The sequence below is a fragment of the Halichoerus grypus genome, chromosome 5 (genome assembly GCF_964656455.1).
Source record: "Halichoerus grypus chromosome 5, mHalGry1.hap1.1, whole genome shotgun sequence".
NCBI classification, from domain to species: domain Eukaryota; kingdom Metazoa; phylum Chordata; class Mammalia; order Carnivora; family Phocidae; genus Halichoerus; species Halichoerus grypus.
This window is the reverse complement of record NC_135716.1, coordinates 17,395,288-17,417,659: the sequence shown is the minus strand read 5'-3', so window position 1 is coordinate 17,417,659 and position 22,372 is coordinate 17,395,288. Positions and strand designations below refer to the sequence as shown.

Here is a 22,372-nt window from a genome sequence, read left to right as displayed (position 1 = left end):
GCATGCCACCTGTGTGTAGGCTCCTCACGCCGTCACACCATAGCCCAGGCCGTTTGTACAGCGACACAGCTGAGAAGGTGGCGTGAGGGTGGAGCCAGGCCTCCAGCACAGGTCCGTGGAATCCAAGACTGGAGCAGTTTTAGCCACATCGGGCATGCTGCAGCCATAACTCCCTGATTGAGGGTCCTCTGGGGTCAGGGACAGGTCACTTAGGGACACCGAATCACCCTGAAAGTCCCCCTAAAATTAAAGGAATTGAGGCAACTTCCAACTAAGCAGCAGATACGTATTTGAGCCTATTGAAGGAGTACCAGTTACAGTTTAGGGGTGCTGTGTGCCAGGCCCCTGTACACGGGTGTGAGCATTAGCCCGAATTTTAGAAGAGCTTAAGGTATCACATACATCCCTTAAAACCTACCCGTTTACAAAGTGTACAGTTAATTGAGTATTTACAGCTGTACAGCCATCCCAACAATCTCCTTTTAGAACATTTCCGTCATCTCAAAAAGGGATCCTGTGCCCATTAGCCATCACTGCCCAGCCCCCTCTGCAGCCCCCCGGCCCCCAAGCCTTAACAACCTAATCGACTTTCTGTCTCTATAGATCTGCCCTTGCTGAGCATGCCATATAGGAGAAACCATATAATACGTGGTCTTTTGTGTTTAATTTCTTTCACTTAGCATAGGGTTCTAGAGGCTCATCCGTGTTATAGGATGCATCAGAACTTCATTGTTTTTATGGCCCAATAGTATTCCATTGTGTGGCTATGTCTGCAAGGGCCACCATGACAAAATGCGGCAGACTGGGTGGCTTCAACAACAGACATTTATTTTCCCACAGTTCTGGAGGCTGGACGTTCAAGATCAAGGTGTCAGCACATTTGATTTCTTCTGCAACTTCTCTCCTTGGCTTGCAGATGGCCGCCTGCTCGAATGACCTCACGTGGCCTTTCCTCGGTGCACACACATCCCTGGGGTCCCTCTGTGTGTCCAGATTTCCTCTTCTAAGGACACCAGTCAGATTGGATTCGGGCCCACACTAATGGCTTTGTTTTAACTTCATCACCTCTTGAGAGGCCCTATCTCCAAATACAGTCACACTCGGGGCTACTGGGGATAGAGCTTCAACATATGAATTTGGGGGCAGGGATACAGGCCAGCCCCTATTTCGTTTATCCATTCACCTGTCCACAATTGGGTTTCTACATTTGGGGCTTTGTAAAAATGCTGTTGTGAACACGTGTGTAATCTGTGTGGAGGTGTGTTTTCACTTCTCTTGGGAAGATACCTAGGAGTGGAATTGCTGAGTTAGATGTCACTTTATGTTTAACTTTTTAAAAGGTTTTATTTATTTATTTATTTATTAGAGAGAAAGAGAGAGAGAATGAGCAGTTGGAAGGGGCAGAGGGAAAGAGAGGGAGAGGGAGAAGCAGACTCCCCGATGAGCAGGAAGCCTGACACGGGGCTCGATCCCAGGACCCGGAGATCATGACCTGAGCCGAAGGCAGGCGCTTAACAGACCGAGCCACCCAGGAGCCCCTATGTTTAACTTTTTGAGAAACCGCCAAACCATTCTCCACAGTGGCAGCACCATTTCCCATTCCCGCCAGCAGGGTAGGAGGGTTCTGGTTTCTCCGAGTCTTCACCAACCCTTGGCATTGCCTAAGCCCCATTTTACAGGTGAGGAAACAGCACAGTGTGGGGAAGGTCAGTCGCATGGCTAGAGGGCAGAGGAACAGGATTCACACGCCAGTCTGACCAGTAAACTACCCAAAGATGACCAAGCCACAGGCTCTTCCCTGGAGGAGCTCCCAGGCTCGCTGGGGCAATGTGTGCATTTGCTGTTCTACACAGCTGACCTAGCTGGACTTGGAACGGTGGGGCCCCTGCTCCCAGGGTGGCTGTGTGAATTCCAAGGGGCAACACCTGTGAAGTACTTAGCACAGCACCTGGCACCTAGGCAGTGCCCTAGAAATAGCTGGCTCATACTGTTGTGTTATCTCTGACCTTCTGTACGATGAGGCTGCCTCTGAGTCACTGCAGTTTGAAGGATATCCTTATGCCTTGGATCTATGACTAGGGGCCACGCCCCTACCGCACCGAAGGGGCCATCACCCGGTGAGCAGGAAGTGGCCTGGCATGAAGGAGCTGGCCATCCAGGCTCTCCTCAGACCTGCTGAGCCCGTCCTGGGGGTGGTGGGTCCTGTCCACAGAGCCCAGCACTGGCTCTCCTTGGGCTTCTGGCATTCCCTGGCTGGGCTGTCGACGCTCTGTGTCCGGCCCTGCTACCTCCCAAGCCAGACGGTGATTCCTGTGCTCCCAGGTGTGAGTAAAGACCTGATAGATCACGCTTGGGGCCAAGGTGAGGCAGGGAAGGGTGCTTCGGGGCCTTTCTGCAGAATTGACAGCCCCCTGGTTTTCCCCCAGCTGGGAGAAAGGGCCCTGTCGGTGGCCTTGGTTATAACCAGATCAGCCTGCTGCTCGTTCAGAGTGGGGAGGGGTGCACTGCTTGACCCTGGGAAGGGGATTCGTGGGATCAACGTCCAGATTTCTGGATATAGAAAAGATACATGCCAGTTACAGAAATGATAGAAACGTGTGGTTCTAAAACCCCAAATCTGATCATGCTTCATTATCCTTCTAAAAACCTCCCCATGTCACTGGTCGTCCAGGAGTCACAAGCCCAAATGCTTTCAGGGGCTTTGCAGGTCATATACAAGAGTGAAGGGGTGGAGTAGAGGGCGGTAGCAAGTGGTGGGGAGTGGGTCAAAGTGGAAAGCCTAAGCCCAGTCTAAAGGCATTCAAAATCCATTTTTTTTCCAATGTGCTTTTCTGTCCATTCTAATGAGGACCTCCAGTTAGTAACTTCTAACCCATAGGATCAAGTCCACAAATCCCTGAACCTCGCTTTACCAGGCACGTTCTGCTATAACCAGTTGTCCCCCAGCCATATGCCCCACACTGCAGCCCTGCAAGACTGACCCCTAAACCTCGTGAGCCATCCTCTCTCTTCTTTCCACACATAGATCCTCTTCCCGGAAAGACTCCTCCCCCAAACTCAGCAAGACCTACTCATTCCTGCTAGAGAGAGAACTTGCTCCCTCCTCCGAGAGAGGCTAGTGTGCGGCAGAAATAACCCCTCAGAAATCTTAGCATGTGGATTTTGATCCGTTTGCATGTCTTTCCCCCTGAAAAACTGTGAGCCACCCCTGCACCCCAAGGGAGGGCTTCCTATTTGTCTTCATGTTCCCAGCACCAGCGCGAGGCTGGCCCACTGAGTAGGTTCAAAATGAATGTTTCTCATGTGATTGGACTGTTACGGGGATGAGTAAAGGACCCTTCCACCGGAGCCTGTTGGGGGGCCGGAGCTCTAGGTCAGCACAAGGTAGCAGAAGGCACTGCTGCTCGCTGCTGCCCCCGGTGGCGGGTCCGGGACAGTCCCTGGACCATTTTGTAACAGGAAGCTGTGGAGGAAGCTTCCGTCCCAGGCTGGTTTTGTCCCAGATTCAGGATCTTTGGGCCAAACTCTGCCAAACTGCCTGCCTCACTGGCTCCGCCCCACCGCCTCGTCTGGACCTCTGGCCTCTGTGTGCAGCCTGGATCCAGTTCCTCCCTCTGACTTGTCTGTCCCCTCTGTATCCTCTTGGGAACACTGTCTTCACCTTCCCATATGGCACCTGCAGCAATTTCACAGGTGGTGGCGCGCCGTCTTTCCACTGCTTCCAATAGTAAACTGTCTTTTTTTTTTTTTTTTTAAGCAAGTTTAAACTTGAGACCAAACTCTACTGTCAAGGTGATAGAGAGGAAGGAAACAAACTGATTGAATGCCCGCTACGTGCCAACCATTGAACCAAGCATGTTGTGTACTCTACGTTGTTTTAAATTACTTAATTCTCCCAACAGCCCCACTTGGTAGACGTTTTTATACCTATTTTATGGATGAGGAAATTGAAGCGTCAAGAAATTAACTTGCCTGAGTTATACAGGAAATGGCCGAGCTGGCATTAAGGGCCGGGTCTGCATGACATCAGGCCCCAGGGACTTACCACATCACAATGCTGGAGTCTTAGGTAAAGAGTATTAAGAATCTGTGTGGGGGAGCCTGGCTGGCTACGTTGGAAGAGCATGGGACTCTTGATCTCAGAGTCGTGGGTTTGAGCCCCATGTTGGGTATAGAGATAACCAAAAAAAAAAAAAAAGTCTGTTGTTAAATGCCTTAGCAAATGGGATGCCAGGGACACTGGTTCTATATTCCCTTCTAGAGTTTAGGATTTTGCTTATGAAAAGCTGCACAGATAGAATTACTACCAGGAGCCTCTTCTTCCTTTCCCGTACAAGGTGCTTCTTGGCACTAATACAGCTTCTCATTCTCAAGATACCTGTCCTCTTGCAGTTTTGTCACCAATCCCCCCCGCCTTTGGGGAGGGAAGAAAAAAATACCTGTCACGAGAGAGATGGCCACATTTAGTAAATCTTAACCTTGCTGGGCCATCTTATGTAATGGGAAAATGGTCTCGCTGAGATTTCAGTCTGGAGAAGAACTGGCCCTTCTGGGACAAACGTGCATGGACCCTCTGGAATGGCACTGAATAAAGATACAGGGGCAGTCAGGTTACGCTAACCTATGACGCCGTGACAAGGAAACCCCCAGATCCTACTGCCCTAACAAAGCAAGGTTTATCTCTTACCCTTGGGAAGTGCGCTGAAGGCCAACAGCTCGACAAGGTAACTTTCTTCCAAGCTAGGACTTAGGGATCCAGGCTGCCTTGATTTGGTGGCCACATCATTTGGAACAGTTGGCTTTCAGGCTGCTGGAGCGTAGGAGAAGAAAATTCAAGGGTCCCATACACACTCTTTAAAGATATCACCTCTACTCACAGGACCCTGCCTATCTCCCTGTCTCTAGGATGCTGGGAAACCAAGGGGTGGGGTGTGGTATGTGAATGTTTCGTAAGTAATCCGTATTTCTATCCCTTGAAACCCAGGACTGGCTGTCATACTTCAGGAAATCATTGTTCCTCTCAGCCTTGCCGAGTATCAGGGAGTAAAGAGGATCAGTGGCAAAGCCCAGACTCGAACACAGCTTCCTGACACCTAGTCTGGTGCCATTTTTGCTCAATTGCCTCACCCAGCGGGATGTGGAGGAGTGGTCCTGATGCTCGGAAGGCCCCCCAAACATTAAAAATAAGAAATTTTTGCAACATGTTTACCTTTCTTATATTTCAGAGAACACCATTACAATTTGGTTTTACATTGAACATCCAGTGTGGCCTAAAGAAAATGAACTTTAATGAGCCCCTAGTTACCGCCAAGCACTCGTGATGCCGAGCACAAGAATAACTCTGGTGGCCAACATTTACTTCGAGCATGCAATGTGCCAGGCAGATTCTCAGCTCTATGTGGATTAATTTATATACTCCACCCAAGTCCCCTAGGAGGTGCTTACTCTTACTTTCCTCCTGCGAGAAGCCTGATTATCTGCATGGAACAGATAAGGAAACTCTGAGGTTCTGGGAGGTGACATAGCTATGAAGCCCAGCTTCACAGGCAGATCTAGCTGATTCCCAAGCCAGCCTTCAATTTGTGAGGTTGGGAGTACGTTGAGGGATGCAGGAAAGGCCAAGGATTAAGTAGCAGTGCTATTCACACGAGTCGTTGAATGCTTTGGGGGTATCCAGCCATGCCTATCCATTGCAAGGTGTGCCAGAAATGTTCTGGATGCTGGACGCTTTGTTTATCCATACAGGAAATATTCAAGCACCTACTTTGCATCAGATGCCGTGCTAAATACTAGAGATATTACAGTGGTGGGCGAGATACTGCTTTCAATCTGGACTTACGTATTTCTCTGTGGGACTTTTTAGATTTAATTAAAAAATGTCCTTGAAAGCTAACCTTCAGAACCTCGATCATTCCTGCCCAGGAATGATCATGTATTTGAGTTTTGGCTTCAAAAACATGGCATGTGGCAGCTGGGCTCTACTTGGAAAGTCAGGACCCTCTGCAGCCAGTTGATCCTTTGATTAACCAGCCCAGCCTCTGCTGGTTACCCACTTTGCACTTGTTCGTGTCTCCGTCAGCCAACCAATAATAAAGCCAACATTTGAGATTACCTGGTCCGCCTCTCTGATGTTTTGTAGTAGGGGAACCAAGGCTCCCTCTAGGTTGTGAAATGCCCAAGGCCCTTCTGCTTCTTTAAAATGTTTCCATATCCAGGCTCCCTGCAGAACAACAGATTTTACCAGTGATACATAAAGTGTTCCTCCCTCTTGTGCACTTCCGCTCAGGAGTGTTAAGGATACAGTGTTTTAGCCCTCATAGGCACATGACACCTTTGACCTTAGGCCTTTTCACTACCCCAGTGCCCAGGGCGGGAGATCGGACAGCCTCATCTCCCGCCGAGCCCCCAGACTTAAGGGGGTGGTTAAGGCAGCAGGCCATTCTTCTCTCCATCCCAGAGAAGGTAAAGGACACGTACAACGTCAAATTATTAGCCATGGAACCTGAGCTAGAACCTGTGCTTTTTGCTTGTGCTTCACTGTGTGTGTGTGTGTGTGAGAGAGAGAGAGAGAGAGAGAGATTTTCTTGCTTGTTTTTCAATATTCAGTTTTTATGTCAAGTTCTCTGGCAAAGCTAATCATTTTAGACTTCCAGTGTCAGGAGGTGGGGGGTGGAGGGGAAATATACATAGAGAAGTATGTCTATTAAATGGTTTTGGAGAACTTCATATTTTTCCACTCAGGGTTTGTTTAAATTGTGGCGTTTGGGCCCCCAGAAAGTAATAGTCTGACTTGGTTATCTCCTGGGAGGGGAGGACTTGGTTTTCGTGATGCTGGTAATCCGATGAGGGAACCTGCAGGGCTCGATCTCCCTAACTGTGAGCAGCTTTCTGTCTAGGTGACGGGGCTGGATCCTGGGGTGTGGGCAGCCTCCCTCATTCTGAGATTCTGGAGGAGTCCTGTCCTCCTGCTGCCCACCAACCTCTGCTTTGCATGAATAACAGGCATTTGAATTTACTTATGAGAAGAACAAAATGCCTTTGACTCCTCTCGCTCATCTGGAATAGCTAGAGTCCGTGTGTCTTGCAGGTCAGATGACCTTGACCACGGAAGACACCAGCCATCATTATGCTTCTTTCTTCCCAGCTCCATCCTATCCCGCCTTCCTTCCCATCCTGGGTTCACATGGTCGTTGGACCCAGGGTGCTGGTGGCCCCTGGCTTTTCTGCTCTGCCAGGCATCCTCCAAGGAAGCTGGTGCCAGGCCTAGAACGCCTTCTGGGAGGGGTGTTGGACAGCACAGCGGAGCCCCGGCCCGCGGTGGCCACCCCTTGTGCAGAGTAGTTGCTCAGTAAATATTTGTGGAATTTCTGAGGCAGGCAGCACCCATGAGCACCCCATGACCCAGATCTGGGACACAAGCTGTTGGAGATTTGGCACATGGGCCATTTGTTCTGGCAACAAGTGAAGCATCTTTGCACCACGTGTTATCGGTGACCCTAAGTGCAGGTTACCAGCGGAGGCTGCCTTAGTCAGGAGAATAGTTAGTGGTCACTTCTGAGCCAAGGCTTTGCCCAAGGGAGGAGAGAGCGGTGGGGGGGTAGAGGGCGGAGGCAGGCTGGGAAGGACAGAGGATGAACATCACATTAAACTGCAGGAGCAAAAGAACAAAGAACACAGGTTTCCTTAAACCCAGGTGAAAACCAGGTGAGAGGCTTGCCTGAAAGACTGACAAAAACAGAAGAAAAACCTGCAGCTGGAAGTTCTATCATGTGTCGACAGGTGCACGCACACACGCACACACACACACACACAGCCAAAACACAGTACAGCTAAAAAGTGTCATGTTTTTGAGTCCTTTGTATTTAATAGCAGAAAATACACATTGAACTAATTGTTTCATAAGTTCCGAGTTATAGATACTCAACTCTGCAAATCAAGGCTTTCAATGAATGAAGAGACTATATTGTGTAGTGTTTGTTTAAAATAACAGCCCGTGAGAAAATTCTTAATCCTAGGTTTGCAGAGAGGCTCTATGTATTGCTAATTACCTCCTTCATTAGGGGCACCTATGATAACATTCTCAGGGCATATTGGGCAAAGTATCGGGGTTTTTTTTAAGATTTTATTTATTTATTTGACAGAGAGATAGAGAGAGAGGCAGAGAGGCAGGCAAAGGGAGAGGGAGAAGCAGGCTCTCCGCCGAGCAGGGAGCCTGACGTGGGACTCGATCCCGGGACTCCGGGATCATGACCTGAGCCGAAGGCAGACGCTTAATCAACTGAGCCATCCAGGCGCCCCCAAAATATTGTTTTTAATAAAATTATTACTCGAGTAAACATATTCCTGCAAATTTCCCCTAATGCCCCTTTTTGTGAAATGAGTTTCATTGGTTGGGACTTGACTTCCGTGAGAAAGGCCTCGCGGGCAGGATTTTGACAGGGAGCTTATATTTGGGGACTCTGGGAACACAGGAGAATGCTTTCATTTCAGAAGGGTACTGGAGAAACTAAGGAAGCAGAGATGTTTGGTAGTGTCCTCCCACCCCCCAAATGCGCATTTGGAGGAGAATGGCTATCAGTCCTTGGCTGTCTTTCTGTTCAGATGCGTCGACATGGAACTGCTCCACTATTCTGGAAGGAGTATGCGGTCTGAAAGAAATTCCCTGCACAGATGCGGATCGGGAGGCCTGGGGGCACCCAGCTCAGCCACCCGGTACCTGCTGACGTAGAGCGGGTCATTCATTCCCTCTCGAGCCTCAGTTTCCCTGCTTGTAAAGTGGGGGTAGCCTTACAGCCTCTGAGTCACTTTCCTTCTTCAGAGGCCGTAGGGTAGGTTCTTCTCTGTCCACTCCAGGTTGGCAGGACTCCTGCAGGTAGGGCTGCCTGTCAGAGGCCTGCTGCCACCGTGGCTCCCTCGGAGCGGCCTGTTGACTCAGACCTTTCTGGAAGCCTTGTACAAAAGAACTCGACTTCCCGCCGACATTGGCCATGGAACTCTGGTGACGTTTCCTTGGAAAACCCACGTGGTGTTGTGCAAGCAGGCTGCTCCATGCAGCTGCTGATAGTCCAAACTCCCAAGGCAGTGGGTCTGCAACTGATTTACAGGGAAGCATCGAGAAGGGGCGGCTGGCTGGGGGGAGGGTGGCTGGAGAGGGGGCTGGCAGGTTCTCAGGTCCCGGGTGCCGGGCTGGAGAAGTTAATGGGCCATCTCCGTGAGGGGGCAGAGCCTGCCCTCGCACCCCTCCTCCTCTGGAATGCCGTGTTTATTTACGGCTCTGTGGATCCCTGTTTCTCTTGGGAAATCACTTCTCCCAGGGCTGGGGGAAGCTGGCAGGATGTCTCCGAAGAAGGCTCCCTTCCCCCGCAGCTAGAGCGTTGGGAGACCAGGGGGTGGCAGCGGGAGATGCTTTAGGAGAAGAGGAGGAAGTGGGCCTGCAGGTGGTGTTGGGGACTGCTGAGTGGTCAGCCTGAATGAACACCCTCTCCTTCCCCCCCCTTTCCGGTTGGGAGCCCAGAAGGAGGGTGGGGACTGAAAAGTGAAAGCAGCCAAGCAAAAACAGCCGGATTTCCCTCTCCCTTCCCCCACCCCACCCCAGCAAACAACCCCAGAATGACAGCAGGAGCAGAGGTGCGAGGGCTCTTAGGTTAGTAGGTGGTGTGAGCCAGACGTGGTGGTTTAACCATCTGGCGTCTTTCTGTTCAAGGCTGTGATGGTGGCTCTGGGCCCACCTCACATCCCGTGCTTCTCCTCGCTTCCTCCAGAGACTGACTTCTTGGCTCTACTGTTCTGCCCACGGGGAAGCCTTCTCCGAAGTGGTCTCTGCTCCCTGCCCCTCGAGACCATGACCGCTCTATCTCGGCACTGTCGACATTTGGGGTCAGCTTATTCTTTGTCGTGGGGGCTGTCTTGTGCCTTGGACGGGGCATGGCAGCATCCCTGGTCCTCAGACGCCAGATGCACCTTCCCTCCAGTTACGGCGACCAGAAGTGCCTCCAGATGCTGCCAGATGTCTCCTGGGGGGCAAGACCGTCCCCTCCCTCTGAGAACCATGAGGCCAAACCACATTCTCTGTTCTGTTTTCTGCACAACCCTCTTCACTCTTGTGATCTTGTTTTCCTCTCTTGATCCCACTGGTGCTCAGCCCCAACAGCACATTCTTATATTCACCTGAGAAGCTTTTAAAAAAAAAATCCCAAGCCAGGCCCCACCCCAGGTAATTCCATCGGAATCTTGGGAGAGACTGTAAAAGCTTCCCCGGGTGGGTCTGCTGGGGTGAGGATCACTGCTCTCTCCCTCTGTCACTCACCACGTGAGGGAGGAGCGCGGTGGCCTTGACCACAGTTGTAAGAACCGAGGATGATGCCTGGCGCATGGTCGGACTCAGCACTGAGATGCCGTGAATGAGCAAATGCTCCAGGGAACCCATCCTCACTGGTAGGTGTTCTTTGTTCTTTCATTGCTGTCAGTCATTCATTCAACAAACACTCATTGAATGCTTGCTATGTGCCAGGGGCGGTGCTGAATGCCGGAGGATGCCAAGCTGAGTAAAACTTGACCCCCCATCTTCTCGTCTTCTCGGCGCCTCCAGTCTCCTAGGAGGCAAATATGCAAAATTCGAGGTTGCCCGTAGAATGAGATCACTGCTAGACTGGCGGTGTGTAGAAAGCAGCTAGAATGTAGACTCAGGAATTCCTAAAAAGACACTAGAAGGGCACCTAGTTTTTCTTAATGAGGTGTTTTCCTTACATTTCGATGCTTGACCCTCACAGCAGCTGAGCAAACTGAGGTACCGGGAGGCCACATGACTTCCGAGAGGGGTCACCTGCCTACATGTGGCCCCGTCTGGACTCCAACCCAGATCTGCCTCCCTCGAAGGCCCATGTGCCTTCTAGCATCTGCTGCTTCCGGAGCCAAGACTAGAGCCCAGGATCCTGGGGTCCCTTGTGTGCACAGAGCACGTTCAAGCAAGTGACCAGAGTAAGCCCCTGGGCCAGTGGAGGCTGCAGGGCCCTCAGCCCATCCCACCTGAGGGGTGAGGCAGGCACGGGACTCACCAGCCCCCAGCAGTCACTGCTCTGGGCTGCTCCGGAAGGGGCTGTCATCGCTCTGCGCTTCAGGCCTGCCCCTCAGGAAGCCAAGTGGGCCCGGAAACCAGAGAGAGCCCCCAAGCAAGGAAACCCAGGGGTCGGCAGTTAGGAGTGAGGCTGAAGGGTACTGAGGGGGGAAGGGCAAGGGGACACCTGGCGGGGCACGGGCAGCACCTGCTCGGGCCCACGGGAGCGCCTCTCAACTACGGTTCTTTTGTTTTTAGTTGTCAGTCTCGTTTTTGAGCACCTGTTGTCTACGGAGCTCCAAGCTAGGTTCGAAGGTCTGAAGTAGGCATTCCGTCCAGAAGGACCTGGCAGTCACAGACAGGGGGCCAGGCGCTCTCTGGGTAAGCCTCACCTCTGCAGACGCCGGCGTGAAGACGTGCAAGTCCCAGCTCCTCAGCTCAGCGTTCGTGGCGCTTCATGGCAGGACCCAGCCCCATCTCGTCATTACGTCTGCCCAGAGCTCTCTGCTCCTGGAGTTTTGAGCTGCTTGCAGCTCCCGAAAAAGCGTCTTCTCTTTCTCTTCTCCCTCTGGACCTTTACACATTCCAGTCCCTCTTCCTCGTTCCCAGAATAACTCCCCATTGTGTATGAGTCAGGTTCCTATCACCTCCTCCGGGAAGCCATCCCTGACTAACACGCCAATCCAGGTGCCCTTGGCTGTTGTCAAGGTCGCTAGTCTTCTACTACTCTGACTCCTGTCAGAGTAGTCGTCACACGAGATTGTCTCACGTCTTATCTGTAAGCTTTGGGGAAGCCATGGATGCCTGTGTCCTTTTCACTGGGCATTAAACTCAGCCTGGGTTATGAAAGCTAGGCCTGAATTTGAAACTCAGCTTCACAGCTTCCTAACTGTGGGGCTTGGGTTGGACTTTAAGCCTCAGTTTTCCTAGCCTTAGAAATGGGCACAATAATGCTTCCCTCACAGGGGTGTTGTAAGCATTAGAGAGACTTAGGCAAACTGCCTAGCACACAGTAGATACAGGTATCCAAGTGAGGGTCCCAGCAGAAAGGGGTGTAGTGAGGGGAGTTCATGACGGGGCCGTCTACAGGTGGGTGGGCAAGGGGTAAGCAGAGCCACCAAGAAATGGGAAAACCGTGGGCTAGCAGCAGCTGAAGAGCCTACCTCCCCTAGGCAGGAAAGGGCCAGGGGAGGGGGGGGCCACTGGAGCTTAAGAGAGGCTGTCTTATGTGATAATAGGGAGTAAGACCCCACATTCACCCTGTGCCTACTACGGCCAGTCACTGTTCTAAATCATTTAAGCTGCATTTATGGGGAGGGGGGGGATGGTATTCCTATTTGTCCCATTTGGCAGATGGGAAAGTTGAGGCACAGAAAGATTCATTTGCTCCGGGTCCCAAAGTGGGGGTGAAACCACACTGTCCTTTGCTCTGTGCTGGTTCTTCCCACTGGTAGAACGCACCCGGAAGCTCTGGGGTGAGCACACCTGCCCACAGGGGCCCACAGGGGCCCACAGGGGCCACGGAGCAGAGTGGAGAAGGGTGGAGAGGGCTTCTGTGCGGCGAGGGGAGGCAGTGCAACACGGAAGGCAGTTGGTGAGTGGGAGCTGCTGGGCCCCTGCTCTCCCTCTGCTCGGTGTGGTTGGGCCCTCGGAGGATGGGCCGAGGCTAGTTGCTAGCGGGCGCAGGTGGTTCCCGGCTGACTGGGCGAACGACTGACTGCTTAACTACGAACCGTAGCCATGTCACCTGGGCCCTAAATGGGCGTATTTATTGAGTAATGAAATTGAAAATATCATCCCCTTAAGCTTCTGGTAATGTAGGAAATGGTTCGCTCCTACGAGTTTTAATACTATTACATATTTGTTGACTTGGTGAATTCTTTTTGACATTTATTCAGGATTTCCAGACTGCATGGGAAGAAAAGCAAAACATCGTCAGGGTTCTAGGTGGAGGTAGAAAAATCGAGTTTTCCGTTCAGATTGAAATGTTAGGCACTTGGAGGTGGCCTTTGAATTCAGACTGAAAGTTTAGCACTCCTGTCCGAGACCACCCAGCCTGGACGCCACAGGTGACGTCCTGCCCGGTGGGCACCCCACAGTCAAGAGAGAGCTCACGGTACGGACCACACGGGGCTTAGCGCAGACCAGGGTGCAGGAGGCTGGGTTGGCCAGGGAAGCCTCAGTAGTAATCGCGGATGTGTGCTATGCGATTCACGGACCCGGCCTTGTCCCAAGATGTTACTCATTCAGTTCCCATAACTGCCTTCTCGGGTGGGTTCTGTTAGTAGCCCCATTTTGTAGATGAGGAAACTGAGGCACCAGGAAATTAAGTAATTTGCCTGAAGTCACCCAGGTGATAAGTGGAAGACCCCTAATTCAAGTCCAGAGTCTGACTCACAACACCCTCTCTTAACTAACACTACAGTGTTATCGCCTCTCTGTCGCATAAGGCCCTCTTATTTTACAAGTGAGGCTCAGAGAGGGATAGTGACTTATGCAAAGTCACCCAGCCTTGTTAGCAGGAGAGTTCGAATGGGTCTTAGGGACTGCTTCTGACTCTGAACCATCCTATCGCCTTGGGCAGCTCACTTACCTTTTTTTCAGTTTACTTACTCATCTGCAAAACGGGGCTAGTAATTATACCTTTGACTACTTTTAAGGGACAACTAATCATCTCTGCCCTGACTCCTTTTAAATACGAGGACCACATGCAATATACAGGGATGCCTCGGGTAAACTGCAGGGGGCTAGAAGGGGTGCTAATAAATAATAATAGCACATATAAAGCCCTAGCCCTGGTCAGCAGAGCACACGTGTTGACCCACACAATTCGTCATTCATAATCCGTAATCCTCAGCACACTCCTTCCAGATCTACAGCTGAATTCTCAGTTATAGCAAGGGGAGTAGCTTGCCAGGGTATCAAAGCTAGTCAGTGCACTAAGATTTGAACCTGACTACTCTGGGTTGGAGCTCCTAATGAGTAGCTGTATTATTAACAAAGTTGGCAATGTTACATTTTGCAAGGCACACTTTCTCTCAAGCACCAGCCATAACCACAAAATAAAGGAAAAGCCTTTCTTTATAAAACCCGAATCTGGAAGGGACTCGTCTTTTTTTTTTTTTTTTTGCAACATCCTCGCAGAGATGAGGATAAATGCCCTTTGTACCATCTTCCAGGATAAGAGTGAGGAAGCTGCGAGAGGGCCGTAGGCCTCAGAGAACTGCCCTCGGAAATCACGTTGGCGGCTGTATCGTAACAGAAAGGGTTCAGAGATGGCTCAAGTGGCCAGAAGAGGGAAAAAACCCAAAGAGATTAGAAGGAAGTGCTGGAAACAAACCTCCCAGGGACAAAGAAAGCCTGCTTATGTGTAATCCCGTGGTGTTACTTAGTTACGTCCACCGTGAGTGATTTTTGGTCAACAGGTGACCTCAGAAGCCATCATGGGCCTATGTGCCTGGTGTGACCTGAGCCACATCCTTTACTGGGCCCCAGACAGGTCGGCCGTGGAGCGTGAAGTTTAAGAGCAGGACCAGGAGTGAGGCAGACCCGAGTTTGAATCCGGACTCCACCCTTTTCCAGCTGTGTGACCTGAGGCCACAGGATGCCACTGTTTCTTCATCCGTAAAGAGAGGCGGTCATTCTATCTACATCAGCCAATATTTTTGCCGGTTAGGGGAAATCCTATACTTTGAGAAGTGGCCACCAAAAGAACCAGTTAGAAAAGGTTGCCTTTGGAGAGTATGTTGGCGGGGATTAGTTTTTATCACAAGCTGGTGGTTTTCATTATAAGCCTCTGTAGTATTTCATTTCTTAATTATGAGCATGTATTTCTTTGCTAAAAATAGTTTTAAGGCATTTTACGAGATCATGTAAACCCAGCACTGTGCCCAGTGCTTGGCAAACAGTAAGAGTTTAATAAATGCAGGCTGTTAATTTCTGGGTCCCCGGACGACTTGCCGTCACCAGTTCCTGAATGCTCCAGGAAGGCAGTCCAGGCAGCTTCTGCTGAGAGAAGCGTAGCGCTCCAGAATTAAAATGGGCAAGGGGAACAGGTGTGGTTCGGACAGATCTCTTCTTGCCAGGTGAATTGTTTTGCTTCCTTATCCTTATGCCAATTCCCCACCACCACCACCACCACCACCACCACCACCAGCGTGCTGGAGAAGGCAGGCAGGGCCCCACTGCAGGTCCCGTCTGGCCCCTGGACTCAGCTAGCGATGGTCTTAGTTGCCTTAAATCTCCAGGTTCCCTGGACTGTGTCTAAGGCTGTTTGGCCAGGGCTGTGGGAGGGAAGAAGGGTGGTCAGTAGAACCAGGCATGGGCTCACTAAGATCAGACTGAACCAGCTTTGCTTCATTTTTTCGAAAATGGCTTTAGGGCTCGTAGAAGAGGAAAACACCACAAGTCGAGCTTCTCTGGTTTTCGTCAAGCTCTTTGAGAAAGCCACTCATGAGCTCCGGGGGAGCATGATGGAGAAATGTTGGATGACGCCACTGGATAAGTTTGCAGGTTAAATGGGTACGCCAAAGGGTGTCGGCAGATCTGAGTAAAATTGTCCGGACTGAGGTTGCTGGTGGTGAGCCTGGGTCTCTGGGCTCACACCCCTATTCCGACCTAAGTGCTAGTGCTAGAAGCCATCCAGTGTTCTTATAAGCTACGATGATACATGAAGATCCTTCCTCTCTAAAAACCTCAATTTCTTCATCTGTAAAATGGGGAATGGTAACGGCTGCCTCCCTGGTTTTGTTCTGAGGATTAAACACCTGCCTCATTGGCTTGTTGGCGGGACAAGGCAAGGAGAAAACCTGGTCAATACCGTGCCTGACACCTTGCAGACCTTCAGCCCCTGGTCCCTTGCATTTCGCTGTGGTCAGAGATAACATGAAGCTGGGAGCCATGGTGAGTCTGTTGGCTGATGGACACAGCCTCCCAGAAGATCTCAAGAAGAATGAGCTCCATCTAGTGACTTGTAGAACAGCCTCAAGTCCCATGCGAGCGAGAGACAGAGCTGTGAGGCACCCCAGATCCTGGGTGGGAAAGGCTCTAGGGACTGCAGGCCCGGGCGGGGGGCACCGGCAGCCGGGAGAGGGATGGATAGATATCCTTTAACAGCCTTGGTAGCACAGTGTGTCCGGAGTGAGTGAGCTGGGAACAGCGCCTCTCTTCTGGGGCACAAGCCTCATTGCAGAATTGTGCTCAGTTTGGAGTGTAGTCTGCTATGTGGGACATCCACAAACTAGTATGTCCAAGGAGAGTGACCAGGATTGTAGGCAGTCTGGAACCAGGGAATGTAAGGCTTCACTTATTTAAATTTGGAATACTTGGTTGGAGTTTTAGGAGTCAGAAATGGCCCAACCCTTGTTACCTGACCAGGTTCAGGACCAATCAAGAGAGACAGGAGAGTCAGACAGGTGGAGATCAAAATATCCACTCTGTTCCCTACAGAACCAGGCTAGTGAGCATGACTTACATCCATCTGCTGGCTAGAAGGTCTTTCTAGCATTCCCTGTCCTGCACTGCACACCGTATGGAGCCCAACGAGGGAACTGCGAGCCCACCAAGCAGACACACTACGTATGGCCGCTGCTGCTGTCTGATGGGGAAGCCAGAACAGGCAGGCTGCATCTGTGGTGCTTGCAGCTTAACTTCACTGAGTCCAGAAATGGACCAGTGACTCACCTGCCAGCCAGACGCTTTACTCCACTTCCAGGCCAGCATGGGTGAGGGGGATGGAAACAGGTCAAGGGTGTCTGGGTGAGGATCCTTCCTCATGGAAAGAAGACAAGTAAGGAGTAGGAGTCCCCCCTTCACATCTAGGAAGGCTGCCCAAAATTCAGTAAGCACCTTCTCCGTGTACAAAGTACTCTCTTTTTCATCTATTCATTCATTCATTCATTGAATCAGCAAATATTTACTGATCACCTATAATGTGCCAGGTAGTCGTCTAGGCTCTCGGGGAATAGAACCAAAAGAGAATCCTGCCCTTACGGAACTTACATTCTTGGCTTGGGAGGAGACAGACAATAAATGATAATCATAAGTAAGTGATAGTTGCTGTGGAAAAATTAGTAATCCAATATTTGAAATTGAAAATGGTGAGGGAGTGAGCCATGGGGCTATTTGAGGAAAGAGCATTCCAGGCAGAGGGACAAAGCTGGGGCAAAGGCCCTGTGGCAGGAGCATGCCTGAGGGGTGGGAGAAAAGCCAGGAGACCAATGTGTAGAACAGAACAAGTGAAGGGAGAGCCATGGGCCAAGAGGCACAGGAACTGGATGGCCTAAAGACTTGTAGGCGCTGCTCAGGACCCTTGTCCATCTTCACGTGGGATGCATTATTTGGTTCACAGCACATGATGGGGTGTGATGTGATAGTTCTTCCTATTATCCCTTTTTATAGATGAAAAAACTGAGGTTCACTGGGGCGCCTGGGTGGCTCAGACAGTTAAGCGTCTACCTTCGGCTCAGGTCATGATCCCAGGGTCCTGGGATCGAGCCCCACATCGGGCTCCCTGCTCCGTGGGGAGTCTGCTTCTCCCTCTCCCTCTCCCCCTGCTTGTGTTCCCTCTCTCACTGTGTCTCTCTCTTCAAATAAATAAATAAAATCTTTAAAAAAATAAAAAAAGAAAGAAAAAATTGAGGTTCACAGCCAAAAGCCCTCTATATTTTACACCTGAGAAAATTATTACCCAGAGAGGAGTGACTTGCTCAAGGCTACAGAGTGGGCAAAATGGCACTGGGCTAGGACTTGGGCCCCCTGATTCTCAGCCCAGAGCCCTCTTTCCCACATTTCTGCCCCGGAAATGAACTTCCTTTGAAGGAGGTGACTCTGGGGCTCTCTTGCAGATTCAGATACAGATCAGAATTTTCTTCCTAGTAAGGGGTTTGGCATGGAAAAGCTGTTAAGCGCGCATGTTAACAAACACTGGATGAGGGGCACTTGGGTGGCTCAGCTGGCTAGGCGTTGACTCTTGATTTCAGCTGGGTCATGATCTCAGGATCGTGATCAAGCCCTGCGTCGGGCTCCACGCTCAGTGGGGAGTCTGCTTGAGATTCTCTCTCTCCCTCTCCCTGTACCCCTCCCTGCCTCAAATAAATAAATAAATCTTAAAAAAAAAAAAAAAGTATAAACACCGGATAAGGCAAAGTCCATTGACTGTAATAAGACCATTGTAGCCATTATAGTAAATTCTGACATGTGCTGATTGCTTCCTATGTAATGGTCCTATTGTGAACTTTTGACATGTATTCATTCATTTATTCCTCACTATCACCCTAAGCATAAGTACTGTTATTACCCTCATGTTTTAGTTGAGGAACTGAAGCACAGAAAGATAAATTGCTCAAGGTCACAGCTCAAGTGAAGAGCTGAGCTATACTCAAAGTTCAGGCAGTCTGGCTTCAGAGTCTATGCTTTTAACCCCTCTGTTCACCCAGATGGACCAGACCCAAAGGAGGTTACACCAGCTGCAGGATTTGGGTCACCAAAAGCATGTGTCCATTTCCCGTGGGCACCTTTCACTTTCCCACATTCTTAACCTGGAAGATGCTCCTTTCTCAAAGCTTCCCCATCAGACACAGGGACTTTCAGAGCTTAATTGGCAAGAAGACTTTCAAACACCTGCCTATGAAAGAAGTCCCAAGTAGATCCAATCTCTCATCCCCTCTGTGACTGAAAGCATGATTATCTGTCCTTGGAGTTATATTAGGAGAGAAAGAAGCCATCCCCGTGGGTCAGAAACCGGTCTCAGTGTATGTGGATCTGTTCATAATAATGATGATGAGCATTTATGTGGTGCTTACACTTTCCAACAGGCTGTCACACTTGGCCATTATATCATTCAGTCCCACAAGGGTTCTAGGTTGTCACCATTTTATAGATAAGGAAGCTGAGATGAATTGGGGGAAGGTTACATGATTTGTTTAGTCACACTAGTGATAAGTGGAGAGAGACTTATACCCAAGTCCATATCCAAATCCGTACCCAAAGTTCTAGCTACCACTCTATGCTGGCTGAACAGCCACACTCAATTGATACACTGTATTTATAGCCCCTACAAGGGGTTTCCCCTGCTATCCTAGCGCAGAGTGTTCCTATGAAACCTTTTGTAAGCAAGCCATAATTGCATAAAGCAAAGAAGCAATTACCATTAACTTATATGGGAAATTTTTTAGCACTCCCAGACCCCCCAAAATCACCTCTTTTAGACTTTTTTGATACCATAGGACACATCTTGCTAATGGATGCACAAACTAAGTCAAGATAAAGCACAGATGCTCACAGACACAGGTCAGAACTCTGGTGGCATCAGGGACTGAGTGTAGGTTCCCGGGGAAGTTCCTGGGTGGGGCCCCCTCCCCCGCCTCGGGGTCTGGCTGCCCCTCTAACCACCGCTGCAAAACCAGTACTGAATGCTATCTTTGCTTTTTGCCTTTTTTTCCATTAAAGCAAAAGTCCTCTTTGGATTTCTTTACATTAGAGAAACCAGGTACTAACGTAGGTCTTTCGTAAAAGTGAAGTGGCCTAACACAGACTTTCACAAAGGGGATACCTGTATGTTCTTGAATCATGTGAGCCCTTCAACCCATCTTTTCCCCCTGAAAACAAGCGTAAAGACCCATAGCAAATTCCTGGGGGGGTATTTACTTAAAAGATATTGGAGAAACCAGTTTCTAGGATTGGATCTCCACTAAAAAAGATTGTTGTTATTCCCCAGGATCTGGCTGGCTGTGTCTGTTTTACTAAATTAGGTTGCCGATGGATTGACACCCATTGGCCACGTTGAGGAGTTTGTGTTGATATTACTGTTGTGAAAAAGCACATATTGGTCCCCACCATCTATATGCCTGCGACTGTTTTTTTTTTCCTCTCTCTTCCATTTCGTGCAACTTTTGCTTACAGACTACTTGGCATAATTGACACATTGGCTCAGGCCTCCAAGACTGCCAACTTGGATCCTTGGATCAGCTAAATCAGTTATGACAGATGTGATTATTTACAAGAAAATAGAAGTCACTATAATTAGGCCTTCTAAGGAGTACATTTGGGTGGAGAATGAGCAAGCACAAGTCTTATCTGGCGTGCTGTGTTTGGATCTCAGCCCTGAGCAGGTTCTTCTCTGCTCTGTGCAAGAAGGTGTTGGGGTGTCCCACACCCTCCGCAGACGCTGCCATTTATCAATTCTCATGACAAAGCTACTGATAGATAGAAAGGCGAGGTGGTAGAGTGAGTATTAAATTTGGCACCAGAAGTGGTTTCAGTTCTTGGCTCAGCCACTTGTCCTTACATCAATATCTTTTTTTTTTTCAGTCATACAATGGGGATAAAAAAAGAAGCCCTATCTCATCACAGCGTTGAGAAAATTAAAAATGATAGAGTAAGACAGGTGTCTAGCATTGCGCCTGATACAAGGCATCCTGTGCAAAGTTCCTACCCATCTTGAGCATAACCCTCAATCTCCTTGAGCCTCACCTTTTTCATTGGAAAATATAAGTGAAAATCATCTCATACGATAGATGTGAGGGTTGAAGGAAATGAAGCCTGTGAAAGGGGCTTCATAACCTTCTGTTGCTATTTCATGCTTCCATCTTCCTATTATTATTATTTAATCCATAATAGTTTTGATTTATTGCATGCATCATGGGCCAGGCACCACAGTAAGTAAGCAGGGTCGGCTTCCCTGGTCGGTGTGTAGGCGTAGTGCCTAGTGCTCACAATAGTTTTAGGGCCCCAGAAAATGTTTAATTTTAATTTCCCTCAAAATCAGAAGAACAAAATGAACATCATAATAATGAATATAAAATCAAATATAAAAGTACTAAACAATAATAAACATAGTGATTTATGTGGCCCGGATTGTATTCATCTTTATACCAATGTAATATTAAAACCTAATTTTTTTCTGTTTTTTATTTTGGGTTTTTTGGTTTTTGTGGGGTTGTTTTTGTTTTTGTTTTTTAATGCCGGAAGGGACCCACAAAGGCAAAAATGTCTAGGGCTCACAAAAGTCATACTGCACCTTTGGTTGTAGGATCTTTATAAATGTTAGCCCAGTCATTCTCAGGAAGGCTTCTTTTAAATTCTCTTTTTACAGATGAGGAAATTGAAGCTGCCAGAGGTTAAGAAACTTACCCGAGGCCACGCGGCCAGCAAGAGGCTGTATTAGTCAGGTTGGGCTAACAGCTGTAACAACCCCCGGATTTTAATAGCTTAACACTTGAGTTCATTTCCTGCGAACACAATTCAGTGAGTCTGTTTGGCAGGCGGTCTTCCACACAGTGACTCAGGGACCCAGGCTCCTTCCCTCCGTGGCTTTGTCTCCCTGCGCTCCTAGAACTGCTCCCCATTCAGTTGGTAGAGAAAGAACCGCAAGTGGGAGGTTCTTCGGGGCCAGCCTGGAATTGGCCCCGATCACTTCTGCTTGCACTCCATTGGCCAGCATGCAGTCATATGACCACGCCTAACTGCAGGGAAGCCTGGGAAATGGAGTCCAGCTGCGTGCCCGGCAGGAAAAGAAGAACATGGATACTGGGGAACACTCCTAATCCCTGACACAGTGCCAGTGTTGGATGCCAGCCCACGTCTTTTGTACACAAAGTCCATGCTCTTTTCCACTCTATTTAGCTGATTCTTGTCACGAAGCTCCATTATGGGCCAGACTTGCCCACTTACTGTGCCCAGCACCAGACCTTTGCCTGCTCGGTCCCTGCTGCTGTGGTCGGTGCCGGGAAGAGAAATGCGTTGGGAAGGAGCTCCTCTTACCCTGGAACCACGCTCAGGCAAGCTTGAGAAGGCTGCAACCCGGTGCCACGTTCTCTGTATCTCCCAGCCCTGAGCCCACTGGGTGCTTCTGGGCATGTGCTGAAGCCAGGGAATACCTCCTCGGTGTGAGAATAGGAGGCTGCACAGAAGGTTTCAGAGGGCAGGAGAAAAGAAGTTTGATCTGGAGTCTTGGCTAGACCATGAGCCTTGGGCCAGGCCTCAGCAGTAAGGGGGTGGTACCCCGTGATCTCGCAGCCCTCAAATGCCGCAATCCTGGTATTGCTGGTTATTTGCCAAAAATGAATCGTGCGGCCTGCCCTTAATCTGTTAACTAATGTGTGTTGCCTTTGAACCCCCAAGATCCTAAAGGACAAAACTGCTGGAGCTAGCTGGAGGCCAGATGCCCTGTGGATGTTTCTGTGACTGTTGGGCAAGCCCAGGGACCCTGGCGATGTTCCAGTAGTGCTGGTGTTGGTGGGCACCCAGGTCCTGCAGGATCCAGCCAACACCATCTGTTAGGAGACCCCTGAGTTGAATCAGAATAACTCCCTCCTCCAG

General features: G+C 49.8%; 1 protein-coding gene and 1 long non-coding RNA gene across 5 annotated transcripts in view; both read left to right on the top strand.

The window, feature by feature from the left end:
* The window catches only part of ZHX2 (zinc fingers and homeoboxes 2), a 154,831-nt gene that overhangs the window by 9,714 nt on the left and 122,745 nt on the right, over nucleotides 1–22,372 (top strand). The gene's annotated exons all lie outside the window — the stretch shown is intronic.
* LOC144381820 (uncharacterized) lies at nucleotides 9,173–19,870 on the top strand. Of its 2 annotated transcripts, none has more exons than XR_013447710.1 (2): nucleotides 9,173–10,434; nucleotides 11,312–19,870. It is a non-coding gene; the product is annotated as an uncharacterized LOC144381820 (long non-coding RNA). The 2 variants fall into 2 exon arrangements; XR_013447709.1 differs by having other exon boundaries at nucleotides 10,770–19,870.